The sequence below is a fragment of the Gnatocerus cornutus genome, unplaced genomic scaffold (assembly GCF_029298725.1).
Source record: "Gnatocerus cornutus isolate USDA-ARS CGAHR unplaced genomic scaffold, icGnaCorn1.1 ctg00000037.1, whole genome shotgun sequence".
Classification (NCBI taxonomy): domain Eukaryota; kingdom Metazoa; phylum Arthropoda; class Insecta; order Coleoptera; family Tenebrionidae; genus Gnatocerus; species Gnatocerus cornutus.
The window spans coordinates 263,788-279,254 of NW_028275386.1; positions in this window are offsets into that span (position 1 = coordinate 263,788).

The window sequence follows — 15,467 nt, forward strand, 5'->3', positions numbered from 1 at the left end:
CTACAAAATCATGACTTTTTACCAAGATTCAACGGCTGAATTGCAAGAAAACAGCAGAATTCTGCACGAAATCGTCAAAATTCTTAGAGATATTTCGATGCAAAACGACGATTTCTCGCCGATTTTCGTTGTTTTCTGGCTTGAATTTGCAAAGAAGAGCACGAAATCTACAAAATCATCATTTTTTACCAAGATTCAACGGCTGAATTGCAAGAAAACAGCAGAATTCTGCACGAAATCATCAAAATTCTTAGAGAAAACCGCATATTTTGATGCAAAACGACGATTTCTCGCCGATTTTTGTGGTTTTCTGGCTTGAATTCACAAAAAAGAGCACGAAATCTACAAAATCATGACTTTTTACCAAGATTCAACGGCTGAATTGCAAGAAAACAGCAGAATTCTGCACGAAATCATCAAAATTCTTACAGAAAACCGCATATTTCGATGCAAAACGATTATTTCTCGCCGATTTTCGTTGTTTTCTGGCTTGAATTCGCAAAGAAGAGCACGAAATCTACAAAATCATGACTTTTTACCAAGATTCAACGGCTGAATTGCAAGATAACAGCAGAATTCTGCACGAAATCATCTAAATTCTTACAGAAACCGCATATTTCGATGCAAAACGACGATTTCTCGCCGATTTTCGTTGTTTTCTGGCTTGAATTCGCAAAGAAGAGCACGAAATCTACAAAATCATGACTTTTTACCAAGATTCAACTGCTGAATTGCAAGAAAACAGCAGAATTCTGCACGAAATCATCAAAATTCTTAGAGAAAACCGCATATTTCGATGCAAAACGACGATTTCTCGCCGATTTTTGTGGTTTTCTGGCTTGAATTCGCAAAAAAGAGCACGAAATCTACAAAATCATGACTTTTTACCAAGATTCAACTGCTGAATTGCAAGAAAACAGCAGAATTCTGCACGAAATCATCAAAATTCTTGCAGAAAACCGCATATTTCGATGCAAAACAACGATTTCTCGCCGATTTTCGTTGTTTTCTGGCTTGAATTCGCAAAGAAGAGCACGAAATCTACAAAATCATCACTTTTTACCAAGATTCTACGGCTGAATTGCAAGAAAACAGCAGAATTCTGCACGAAATCATCAAAATTCTTTCAGAAAACCGCATATTTCGATGCAAAACGACGATTTTTCGCCGATTTTAGTTGTTTTCTGGCTTGAATTCGCAAAGAAGAGCACGAAATCTACAAAATTATGACTTTTTACCAAGATTCAACGGCTGAATTGCAAGAAAACAGCAGAATTCTGCACGAAATCATCAAAATTCTTACAGAAAACCGCATTTTTCGATGCAAAACGACGATTTCTCGCCGATTTTCGTTGTTTTCTGGCTTGAATTCGCAAAGAAGAGCACGAAATCTACAAAATCATGACTTTTTACCAAGATTCAACGGCTGAATTGCAAGAAAACAGCAAAATTCTGCACGAAATCATCAAAATTCTTACAGAAAACCGCATATTTCGATGCAAAACAACGATTTCTTGCCGATTTTCGTTGTTTTCTGGCTTGAATTCGCAAAGAAGAACACGAAATCTACAAAATCATCACTTTTTACCAAGATTCTACGTCTGAATTGCAAGAAAACAGCAGAATTCTGCAAGAAATCATCAAAATTCTTACAGAAAACCGCATATTTCGATGCAAAACGACGATTTCTCGCCGATTTTCGTTGTTTTCTGGCTTGAATTCGCAAAGAAGAGCACGAAATCTACAAAATCATGACTTTTTACCAAGATTCAACGGCTGAATTGCAAGAAAACAGCAGAATTCTGCACGAAATCATCAAAATTCTTAGAGAAAACTGCATATTTCGATGCAAAACAACGATTTCTCGCCGATTTTCGTTGTTTTCTATCTTGAATTCGCCAAGAAGAGCACGAAATCTACAAAATCATGACTTTTTACCAAGATTCAACGGCTGAATTGCAAGAAAACAGCAGAATTCTGCACGAAATCGTCAAAATTCTTAGAGAAAACCGCATATTTCGATGCAAAACGACGATTTCTCGCCGATTTTCGTTGTTTTCTGGCTTGAATTCGCAAAGAAGAGCACGAAATCTACAAAATCATCACTTTTTACCAAGATTCAACGGCTGAATTGCAAGAAAACAGCAGAATTCTGCACGAAATCATCAAAATTCTTAGAGAAAACCGCATATTTCGATGCAAAACGACGATTTCTCGCCGATTTTTGTGGTTTTCTGGCTTGAATTCGCAAAAAAAAGCACGAAATCTACAAAATCATGACTTTTTACCAAGATTCAACGGCTGAATTGCAAGAAAACAGCAGAATTCTGCACGAAATCATCAAAATTCTTACAGAAAACCGCATATTTCGATGCAAAACGATTATTTCTCGGCGATTTTCGTTGTTTTCTGGCTTGAATTCGCAAAGAAGAGCACGAAATCTACAAAATCATCACTTTTTACCAAGATTCTACGGCTGAATTGCAAGAAAACAGCAGAATTCTGCACGAAATCATCAAAATTCTTTCAGAAAACCGCATATTTCGATGCAAAACGACGATTTTTCGCCGATTTTAGTTGTTTTCTGGCTTGAATTCGCAAAGAAGAGCACGAAATCTACAAAATTATGACTTTTTACCAAGATTCAACGGCTGAATTGCAAGAAAACAGCAGAATTCTGCACGAAATCATCAAAATTCTTACAGAAAACCGCATTTTTCGATGCAAAACGACGATTTCTCGCCGATTTTCGTTGTTTTCTGGCTTGAATTCGCAAAGAAGAGCACGAAATCTACAAAATCATGACTTTTTACCAAGATTCAACGGCTGAATTGCAAGAAAACAGCAAAATTCTGCACGAAATCATCAAAATTCTTACAGAAAACCGCATATTTCGATGCAAAACAACGATTTCTTGCCGATTTTCGTTGTTTTCTGGCTTGAATTCGCAAAGAAGAACACGAAATCTACAAAATCATCACTTTTTACCAAGATTCTACGTCTGAATTGCAAGAAAACAGCAGAATTCTGCAAGAAATCATCAAAATTCTTACAGAAAACCGCATATTTCGATGCAAAACGACGATTTCTCGCCGATTTTCGTTGTTTTCTGGCTTGAATTCGCAAAGAAGAGCACGAAATCTACAAAATCATGACTTTTTACCAAGATTCAACGGCTGAATTGCAAGAAAACAGCAGAATTCTGCACGAAATCATCAAAATTCTTAGAGAAAACTGCATATTTCGATGCAAAACAACGATTTCTCGCCGATTTTCGTTGTTTTCTATCTTGAATTCGCCAAGAAGAGCACGAAATCTACAAAATCATGACTTTTTACCAAGATTCAACGGCTGAATTGCAAGAAAACAGCAGAATTCTGCACGAAATCGTCAAAATTCTTAGAGAAAACCGCATATTTCGATGCAAAACGACGATTTCTCGCCGATTTTCGTTGTTTTCTGGCTTGAATTCGCAAAGAAGAGCACGAAATCTACAAAATCATCACTTTTTACCAAGATTCAACGGCTGAATTGCAAGAAAACAGCAGAATTCTGCACGAAATCATCAAAATTCTTAGAGAAAACCGCATATTTCGATGCAAAACGACGATTTCTCGCCGATTTTTGTGGTTTTCTGGCTTGAATTCGCAAAAAAAAGCACGAAATCTACAAAATCATGACTTTTTACCAAGATTCAACGGCTGAATTGCAAGAAAACAGCAGAATTCTGCACGAAATCATCAAAATTCTTACAGAAAACCGCATATTTCGATGCAAAACGATTATTTCTCGGCGATTTTCGTTGTTTTCTGGCTTGAATTCGCAAAGAAGAGCACGAAATCTACAAAATCATGACTTTTTACCAAGATTCAACTTCTGAATTGCAAGATAACAGCAGAATTCTGCACGAAATCATCAAAATTTTTACAGAAAACCGCATATTTCGATGCAAAACGACGATTTCTCGCCGATTTTCGTTGTTTTCTGGCTTGAATTCGCAAAGAAGAGCACGAAATCTACAAAATCATGACTTTTTACCAAGATTCAACTGCTGAATTGCAAGAAAACAGCAGAATTCTGCACGAAATCATCAAAATTCTTAGAGAAAACCGCATATTTCGATGCAAAACGACGATTTCTCGCTGATTTTCGTTGATTTCTATCTTGAATTTGCAAAGACGAGCACGAAATCTACAAAATCATGACTTTTTACCAAGATTCAACGGCTGAATTGCCAGTAAACAGCAGAATTCTGCACGAAATCGTCAAAATTCTTAGAGAAAATCGCATATTTCGATGCAAAACGACGATTTCTCGCCGATTTTCGTTGTTTTCTGGCTTGAATTCGCAAAGAAGAGCACGAAATCTACAAAATCATCACTTTTTACCAAGATTCAACGGCTGAATTGCAAGAAAACAGCAGAATTCTGCACGAAATCATCAAAATTCTTAGAGAAAACCGCATATTTCGATGCAAAACGACGATTTCTCGCCGATTTTTGTGGTTTTCTGGCTTGAATTCGCAAAAAAGAGCACGAAATATACAAAATCATGACTTTTTACCAAGATTCAACGGCTGAATTGCAAGATAACAGCAGAATTCTGCACGAAATCATCAAAATTTTTACAGAAAACCGCATATTTCGATGCAAAACGACGATTTCTGGCCGATTTTCGTTGTTTTCTGGCTTGAATTCGCAAAGAAGAGCACGAAATCTACAAAATCATGACTTTTTACCAAGATTCAACTGCTGAATTGCAAGAAAACAGCAGAATTCTGCACGAAATCATCAAAATTCTTAGAGAAAACCGCATATTTCGATGCAAAACGACGATTTCTCGCTGATTTTCGTTGTTTTCTATCTTGAATTCGCAAAGACGAGCACGAAATCTACAAAATCATGACTTTTTACCAAGATTCAACGGCTGAATTGCAAGTAAACAGCAGAATTCTGCACGAAATCGTCAAAATTCTTAGAGAAAATCGCATATTTCGATGCAAAACGACGATTTCTCGCCGATTTTCGTTGTTTTCTGGCTTGAATTCGCAAAGAAGAGCACGAAATCTACAAAATCATCACTTTTTACCAAGATTCAACGGCTGAATTGCAAGAAAACAGCAGAATTCTGCACGAAATCATCAAAATTCTTAGAGAAAACCGCATATTTCGATGCAAAACGACGATTTCTCGCCGATTTTTGTGGTTTTCTGGCTTGAATTCGCAAAAAAGAGCACGAAATCTACAAAATCATGACTTTTTACCAAGATTCAACGGCTGAATTGCAAGAAAACAGCAGAATTCTGCACGAAATCATCAAAATTCTTACAGAAAACCGCATATTTCGATGCAAAACAACGATTTCTCGCCGATTTTCGTTGTTTTCTGGCTTGAATTCGCAAAGAAGAGCACGAAATCTACAAAATCATCACTTTTTACCAAGATTCTACGGCTGAATTGCAAGAAAACAGCAGAATTCTGCACGAAATCATCAAAATTCTTACAGAAAACCGCATATTTCGATGCAAAACGACGATTTCTCGCCGATTTTCGTTGTTTTCTGGCTTGAATTCGCAAAGAAGAGCACGAAATCTACAAAATCATGACTTTTTACCAAGATTCAACGGCTGAATTGCAAGAAAACAGCAGAATTCTGCACGAAATCATCAAAATTCTTAGCGAAAACTGCATATTTCGATGCAAAACAACGATTTCTCGCCGATTTTCGTTGTTTTCTATCTTGAATTCGCCAAGAAGAGCACGAAATCTACAAAATCATGACTTTTTACCAAGATTCAATGGCTGAATTGCAAGAAAACAGCAGAATTCTGCACGAAATCGTCAAAATTCTTAGAGAAAACCGCATATTTCGATGCAAAACGACGATTTCTCGCCGATTTTCGTTGTTTTCTGGCTTGAATTTGCAAAGAAGAGCACGAAATCTACAAAATCATCATTTTTTACCAAGATTCAACGGCTGAATTGCAAGAAAACAGCAGAATTCTGCACGAAATCATCAAAATTCTTAGAGAAAACCGCATATTTTGATGCAAAACGACGATTTCTCGCCGATTTTTGTGGTTTTCTGGCTTGAATTCACAAAAAAGAGCACGAAATCTACAAAATCATGACTTTTTACCAAGATTCAACGGCTGAATTGCAAGAAAACAGCAGAATTCTGCACGAAATCATCAAAATTCTTACAGAAAACCGCATATTTCGATGCAAAACGATTATTTCTCGCCGATTTTCGTTGTTTTCTGGCTTGAATTCGCAAAGAAGAGCACGAAATCTACAAAATCATGACTTTTTACCAAGATTCAACGGCTGAATTGCAAGATAACAGCAGAATTCTGCACGAAATCATCAAAATTCTTACAGAAACCGCATATTTCGATGCAAAACGACGATTTCTCGCCGATTTTCGTTGTTTTCTGGCTTGAATTCGCAAAGAAGAGCACGAAATCGTCAAAATTCTTAGAGAAAACCGCATATTTCGATGCAAAACGACGATTTCTCGCCGATTTTCGTTGTTTTCTGGTTTGAATTCGCAAAGAAGAGCACGAAATCTACAAAATCATGACTTTTTACCAAGATTCAACGGCTGAATTGCAAGAAAACAGCAGAATTCTGCACGAAATCATCAAAATTCTTACAGAAAACCGCATATTTCGATGCAAAACGACGATTTCTCGCCGATTTTCGTTGTTTTCTGCCTTGAATTCGCAAAGAAGAGCACGAAATCTACAAAATCATGACTTTTTACCAAGATTCAACGGCTGAATTGCATGAAAACAGCAGAATTCTGCACGAAATCATCAAAATTCTTAGAGAAAACTGCATATTTCGATGCAAAACAACGATTTCTCGCCGATTTTCGTTGTTTTCTGGCTTGAATTCGCAAAGAAGAGCACGAAATCTACAAAATCATCACTTTTTACCAAGATTCTACGGCTGAATTGCAAGAAAACAGCAGAATTCTGCACGAAATCATCAAAATTCTTACAGAAAACTGCATATTTCGATGCAAAACAACGATTTCTCGCCGATTTTTGTTGTTTTCTATCTTGAATTAGCCAAGAAGAGCACGAAATCTACAAAATCATGACTTTTTACCAAGATTCAACGGCTGAATTGCAAGTAAACAGCAGAATTCTGCACGAAATCGTCAAAATTCTTAGAGAAAACCGCATATTTCGATGCAAAACGATGATTTCTCGCCGATTTTCGTTGTTTTCTGGCTTGAATTCGCAAAGAAGAGCACGAAATCTACAAAATCATCACTTTTTACCAAGATTCAACGGCTGAATTGCAAGAAAACAGCAGAATTCTGCACGAAATCATCAAAATTCTTAGAGAAAACCGCATATTTCGATGCAAAACGACGATTTCTCGCCGATTTTCGTTGTTTTCTGGCTTGAATTCGCAAAGAAAAGCACGAAATCTACAAAATCATCACTTTTTACCAAGATTCAACGGCTGAATTGCAAGAAAACAGCAGAATTCTGCACGAAATCATCAAAATTCTTAGAGAAAACCGCATATTTCGATGCAAAACGACGATTTATCACCGATTTTCGTTGTTTTCTGGCTTGAATTCGCAAAGAAGAGCACGAAATCTACAAAATCATCACTTTTTACCAAGATTCAACGGCTGAATTGCAAGAAAACAGCAGAATTCTGCACGAAATCATCAAAATTCTTACAGAAAACCGCATATTTCGATGCAAAACGACGATTTCTCGCCGATTTTCGTTGTTTTCTGGCTTGAATTCGCAAAGAAGAGCACGAAATCTACAAAATCATGACTTTTTACCAAGATTCAACGGCTGAATTGCAAGAAAACAGCAGAATTCTGCACGAAATCATCAAAATTCTTACAGAAAACCGCATTTCTCGATGCAAAACGACGATTTCTCGCCGATTTTCGTTGTTTTCTGGCTTGAATTCGCAAAGAAGAGCACGAAATCTACAAAATCATGACTTTTTACCAAGACTCAACGGCTGAATTGCAAGAAAACAGCAAAATTCTGCACGAAATCATCAAAATTCTTACAGAAAACCGCATATTTCGATGCAAAACAACGATTTCTCGCCGATTTTCGTTGTTTTCTGGCTTGAATTCGCAAAGAAGAGCACGAAATCTACAAAATCATGACTTTTTACCAAGATTCAACTGCTGAATTGCAAGAAAACAGCAGAATTCTGCACGAAATCATCAAAATTCTTAGAGAAAACCGCATATTTCGATGCAAAACGACGATTTCTCGCTGATTTTCGTTGTTTTCTATCTTGAATTCGCAAAGAAGAGCACGAAATCTACAAAATCATGACTTTTTACCAAGATTCAACGGCTGAATTGCAAGTAAACAGCAGAATTCTGCACGAAATCGTCAAAATTCTTAGAGAAAACCGCATATTTCGATGCAAAACGACGATTTCTCGCCGATTTTCGTTGTTTTCTGGTTTGAATTCGCAAAGAAGAGCACGAAATCTACAAAATCATGACTTTTTACCAAGATTCAACGGCTGAATTGCAAGAAAACAGCAGAATTCTGCACGAAATCATCAAAATTCTTACAGAAAACCGCATATTTCGATGCAAAACGACGATTTCTCGCCGATTTTCGTTGTTTTCTGCCTTGAATTCGCAAAGAAGAGCACGAAATCTACAAAATCATGACTTTTTACCAAGATTCAACGGCTGAATTGCATGAAAACAGCAGAATTCTGCACGAAATCATCAAAATTCTTAGAGAAAACTGCATATTTCGATGCAAAACAACGATTTCTCGCCGATTTTCGTTGTTTTCTGGCTTGAATTCGCAAAGAAGAGCACGAAATCTACAAAATCATCACTTTTTACCAAGATTCTACGGCTGAATTGCAAGAAAACAGCAGAATTCTGCACGAAATCATCAAAATTCTTACAGAAAACTGCATATTTCGATGCAAAACAACGATTTCTCGCCGATTTTTGTTGTTTTCTATCTTGAATTAGCCAAGAAGAGCACGAAATCTACAAAATCATGACTTTTTACCAAGATTCAACGGCTGAATTGCAAGTAAACAGCAGAATTCTGCACGAAATCGTCAAAATTCTTAGAGAAAACCGCATATTTCGATGCAAAACGATGATTTCTCGCCGATTTTCGTTGTTTTCTGGCTTGAATTCGCAAAGAAGAGCACGAAATCTACAAAATCATCACTTTTTACCAAGATTCAACGGCTGAATTGCAAGAAAACAGCAGAATTCTGCACGAAATCATCAAAATTCTTAGAGAAAACCGCATATTTCGATGCAAAACGACGATTTCTCGCCGATTTTCGTTGTTTTCTGGCTTGAATTCGCAAAGAAAAGCACGAAATCTACAAAATCATCACTTTTTACCAAGATTCAACGGCTGAATTGCAAGAAAACAGCAGAATTCTGCACGAAATCATCAAAATTCTTAGAGAAAACCGCATATTTCGATGCAAAACGACGATTTATCACCGATTTTCGTTGTTTTCTGGCTTGAATTCGCAAAGAAGAGCACGAAATCTACAAAATCATCACTTTTTACCAAGATTCAACGGCTGAATTGCAAGAAAACAGCAGAATTCTGCACGAAATCATCAAAATTCTTACAGAAAACCGCATATTTCGATGCAAAACGACGATTTCTCGCCGATTTTCGTTGTTTTCTGGCTTGAATTTGCAAAGAAGAGCACGAAATCTACAAAATCATGACTTTTTACCAAGATTCAACGGCTGAATTGCAAGAAAACAGCAGAATTCTGCACGAAATCATCAAAATTCTTACAGAAAACCGCATTTCTCGATGCAAAACGACGATTTCTCGCCGATTTTCGTTGTTTTCTGGCTTGAATTCGCAAAGAAGAGCACGAAATCTACAAAATCATGACTTTTTACCAAGACTCAACGGCTGAATTGCAAGAAAACAGCAAAATTCTGCACGAAATCATCAAAATTCTTACAGAAAACCGCATATTTCGATGCAAAACAACGATTTCTTGCCGATTTTCGTTGTTTTCTGGCTTGAATTCGCAAAGAAGAGCACGAAATCTACAAAATCATGACTTTTTACCAAGCTTCAACGGCTGAATTGCAAGATAACAGCAGAATTCTGCACGAAATCATCAAAATTCTTACAGAAAACCGCATATTTCGATGCAAAACGACGATTTCTCGCCGATTTTCGTTGTTTTCTGGCTTGAATTCGCAAAGAAGAGCACGAAATCTACAAAATCATGACTTTTTACCAAGATTCAACGGCTGAATTGCAAGATAACAGCAGAATTCTGCACGAAATCATCAAAATTCTTACAGAAAACCGCATATTTCGATGCAAAACGACGATTTCTCGCCGATTTTCGTTGTTTTCTGGCTTGAATTCGCAAGGAGGAGCACGAAATCTACAAAATCATGACTTTTTACCAAGATTCAACGGCTGAATGCAAGAAAACAGCAGAATTCTGCACGAAATCATCAAAATTCTCACAGAAAACCGCATATTTCGATGCAAAACAACGATTTCTCGCCGATTTTCGTTGTTTTCTGGCTTGAATTCGCAAAGAAGAGCACGAAATCTACAAAATCATCACTTTTTACCAAGATTCTACGGCTGAATTGCAAGAAAACAGCAGAATTCTGCACGAAATCATCAAAATTCTTACAGAAAACCGCATATTTCGATGCAAAACAACGATTTCTTGCCGATTTTCGTTGTTTTCTGGCTTGAATTCGCAAAGAAGAGCACGAAATCTACAAAATCATCACTTTTTACCAAGATTCTACGTCTGAATTGCAAGAAAACAGCAGAATTCTGCACGAAATCATCAAAATTCTTACAGAAAACCGCATATTTCGATGCAAAACGACGATTTCTCGCCGATTTTCGTTGTTTTCTGGCTTGAATTCGCAAAGAAGAGCACGAAATCTACAAAATCATGACTTTTTACCAAGATTCAACGGCTGAATTGCAAGATAACAGCAGAATTCTGCACGAAATCATCAAAATTCTTAGAGAAAACCGCATATTTCGATGCAAAACGACGATTTCTCGCCGATTTTCGTTGTTTTCTGGCTTGAATTCGCAAAGAAAAGCACGAAATCTACAAAATCATCACTTTTTACCAAGATTCAACGGCTGAATTGCAAGAAAACAGCAGAATTCTGCACGAAATCATCAAAATTCTTAGAGAAAACCGCATATTTCGATGCAAAACGACGATTTATCACCGATTTTCGTTGTTTTCTGGCTTGAATTCGCAAAGAAGAGCACGAAATCTACAAAATCATCACTTTTTACCAAGATTCAACGGCTGAATTGCAAGAAAACAGCAGAATTCTGCACGAAATCATCAAAATTCTTACAGAAAACCGCATATTTCGATGCAAAACGACGATTTCTCGCCGATTTTCGTTGTTTTCTGGCTTGAATTCGCAAAGAAGAGCACGAAATCTACAAAATCATGACTTTTTACCAAGATTCAACGGCTGAATTGCAAGAAAACAGCAGAATTCTGCACGAAATCATCAAAATTCTTACAGAAAACCGCATTTCTCGATGCAAAACGACGATTTCTCGCCGATTTTCGTTGTTTTCTGGCTTGAATTCGCAAAGAAGAGCACGAAATCTACAAAATCATGACTTTTTACCAAGACTCAACGGCTGAATTGCAAGAAAACAGCAAAATTCTGCACGAAATCATCAAAATTCTTACAGAAAACCGCATATTTCGATGCAAAACAACGATTTCTCGCCGATTTTCGTTGTTTTCTGGCTTGAATTCGCAAAGAAGAGCACGAAATCTACAAAATCATGACTTTTTACCAAGATTCAACTGCTGAATTGCAAGAAAACAGCAGAATTCTGCACGAAATCATCAAAATTCTTAGAGAAAACCGCATATTTCGATGCAAAACGACGATTTCTCGCTGATTTTCGTTGTTTTCTATCTTGAATTCGCAAAGAAGAGCACGAAATCTACAAAATCATGACTTTTTACCAAGATTCAACGGCTGAATTGCAAGTAAACAGCAGAATTCTGCACGAAATCGTCAAAATTCTTAGAGAAAACCGCATATTTCGATGCAAAACGACGATTTCTCGCCGATTTTCGTTGTTTTCTGGTTTGAATTCGCAAAGAAGAGCACGAAATCTACAAAATCATGACTTTTTACCAAGATTCAACGGCTGAATTGCAAGAAAACAGCAGAATTCTGCACGAAATCATCAAAATTCTTACAGAAAACCGCATATTTCGATGCAAAACGACGATTTCTCGCCGATTTTCGTTGTTTTCTGCCTTGAATTCGCAAAGAAGAGCACGAAATCTACAAAATCATGACTTTTTACCAAGATTCAACGGCTGAATTGCATGAAAACAGCAGAATTCTGCACGAAATCATCAAAATTCTTAGAGAAAACTGCATATTTCGATGCAAAACAACGATTTCTCGCCGATTTTCGTTGTTTTCTGGCTTGAATTCGCAAAGAAGAGCACGAAATCTACAAAATCATCACTTTTTACCAAGATTCTACGGCTGAATTGCAAGAAAACAGCAGAATTCTGCACGAAATCATCAAAATTCTTACAGAAAACTGCATATTTCGATGCAAAACAACGATTTCTCGCCGATTTTTGTTGTTTTCTATCTTGAATTAGCCAAGAAGAGCACGAAATCTACAAAATCATGACTTTTTACCAAGATTCAACGGCTGAATTGCAAGTAAACAGCAGAATTCTGCACGAAATCGTCAAAATTCTTAGAGAAAACCGCATATTTCGATGCAAAACGACGATTTCTCGCCGATTTTCGTTGTTTTCTGGCTTGAATTCGCAAAGAAGAGCACGAAATCTACAAAATCATCACTTTTTACCAAGATTCAACGGCTGAATTGCAAGAAAACAGCAGAATTCTGCACGAAATCATCAAAATTCTTAGAGAAAACCGCATATTTCGATGCAAAACGACGATTTCTCGCCGATTTTCGTTGTTTTCTGGCTTGAATTCGCAAAGAAAAGCACGAAATCTACAAAATCATCACTTTTTACCAAGATTCAACGGCTGAATTGCAAGAAAACAGCAGAATTCTGCACGAAATCATCAAAATTCTTAGAGAAAACCGCATATTTCGATGCAAAACGACGATTTATCACCGATTTTCGTTGTTTTCTGGCTTGAATTCGCAAAGAAGAGCACGAAATCTACAAAATCATCACTTTTTACCAAGATTCAACGGCTGAATTGCAAGAAAACAGCAGAATTCTGCACGAAATCATCAAAATTCTTACAGAAAACCGCATATTTCGATGCAAAACGACGATTTCTCGCCGATTTTCGTTGTTTTCTGGCTTGAATTTGCAAAGAAGAGCACGAAATCTACAAAATCATGACTTTTTACCAAGATTCAACGGCTGAATTGCAAGAAAACAGCAGAATTCTGCACGAAATCATCAAAATTCTTACAGAAAACCGCATTTCTCGATGCAAAACGACGATTTCTCGCCGATTTTCGTTGTTTTCTGGCTTGAATTCGCAAAGAAGAGCACGAAATCTACAAAATCATGACTTTTTACCAAGACTCAACGGCTGAATTGCAAGAAAACAGCAAAATTCTGCACGAAATCATCAAAATTCTTACAGAAAACCGCATATTTCGATGCAAAACAACGATTTCTTGCCGATTTTCGTTGTTTTCTGGCTTGAATTCGCAAAGAAGAGCACGAAATCTACAAAATCATGACTTTTTACCAAGCTTTAACGGCTGAATTGCAAGATAACAGCAGAATTCTGCACGAAATCATCAAAATTCTTACAGAAAACCGCATATTTCGATGCAAAACGACGATTTCTCGCCGATTTTCGTTGTTTTCTGGCTTGAATTCGCAAAGAAGAGCACGAAATCTACAAAATCATGACTTTTTACCAAGATTCAACGGCTGAATTGCAAGATAACAGCAGAATTCTGCACGAAATCATCAAAATTCTTACAGAAAACCGCATATTTCGATGCAAAACGACGATTTCTCGCCGATTTTCGTTGTTTTCTGGCTTGAATTCGCAAAGAGGAGCACGAAATCTACAAAATCATGACTTTTTACCAAGATTCAACGGCTGAATGCAAGAAAACAGCAGAATTCTGCACGAAATCATCAAAATTCTCACAGAAAACCGCATATTTCGATGCAAAACAACGATTTCTCGCCGATTTTCGTTGTTTTCTGGCTTGAATTCGCAAAGAAGAGCACGAAATCTACAAAATCATCACTTTTTACCAAGATTCTACGGCTGAATTGCAAGAAAACAGCAGAATTCTGCACGAAATCATCAAAATTCTTACAGAAAACCGCATATTTCGATGCAAAACAACGATTTCTTGCCGATTTTCGTTGTTTTCTGGCTTGAATTCGCAAAGAAGAGCACGAAATCTACAAAATCATCACTTTTTACCAAGATTCTACGTCTGAATTGCAAGAAAACAGCAGAATTCTGCACGAAATCATCAAAATTCTTACAGAAAACCGCATATTTCGATGCAAAACGACGATTTCTCGCCGATTTTCGTTGTTTTCTGGCTTGAATTCGCAAAGAAGAGCACGAAATCTACAAAATCATGACTTTTTACCAAGATTCAACGGCTGAATTGCAAGATAACAGCAGAATTCTGCACGAAATCATCAAAATTCTTACAGAAAACCGCATATTTCGATGCAAAACGACGATTTCTCGCCGATTTTCGTTGTTTTCTGGCTTGAATTCGCAAAGAAGAGCACGAAATCTACAAAATCATCACTTTTTACCAAGATTCTACGGCTGAATTGCAAGAAAACAGCAGAATTCTGCACGAAATCATCAAAATTCTTACAGAAAACCGCATATTTCGATGCAAAACAACGATTTCTTGCCGATTTTCGTTGTTTTCTGGCTTGAATTCGCAAAGAAGAGCACGAAATCTACAAAATCATCACTTTTTACCAAGATTCTACGTCTGAATTGCAAGAAAACAGCAGAATTCTGCACGAAATCATCAAAATTCTTACAGAAAACCGCATATTTCGATGCAAAACGACGATTTCTCGCCGATTTTCGTTGTTTTCTATCTTGAATTCGCCAAGAAGGGCACGAAATCTACAAAATCATGACTTTTTACCAAGATTCAACGGCTGAATTGCAAGAAAACAGCAGAATTCTGCACGAAATCATCAAAATTCTTAGAGAAAACCGCATATTTCGATGCAAAACGACGATTTCTCGCCGATTTTTGTGGTTTTCTGGCTTGAATTCGCAAAAAAGAGCACGAAATCTACAAAATCATGACTTTTCACCAATATTCAACGGCTGAATTGCAAGAAAACAGCAGAATTCTGCACGAAATCATCAAAATTCTTACAGAAAACCGCATATTTCGATGCAAAACGATTATTTCTCGCCGATTTTCGTTGTTTTCTGGCTTG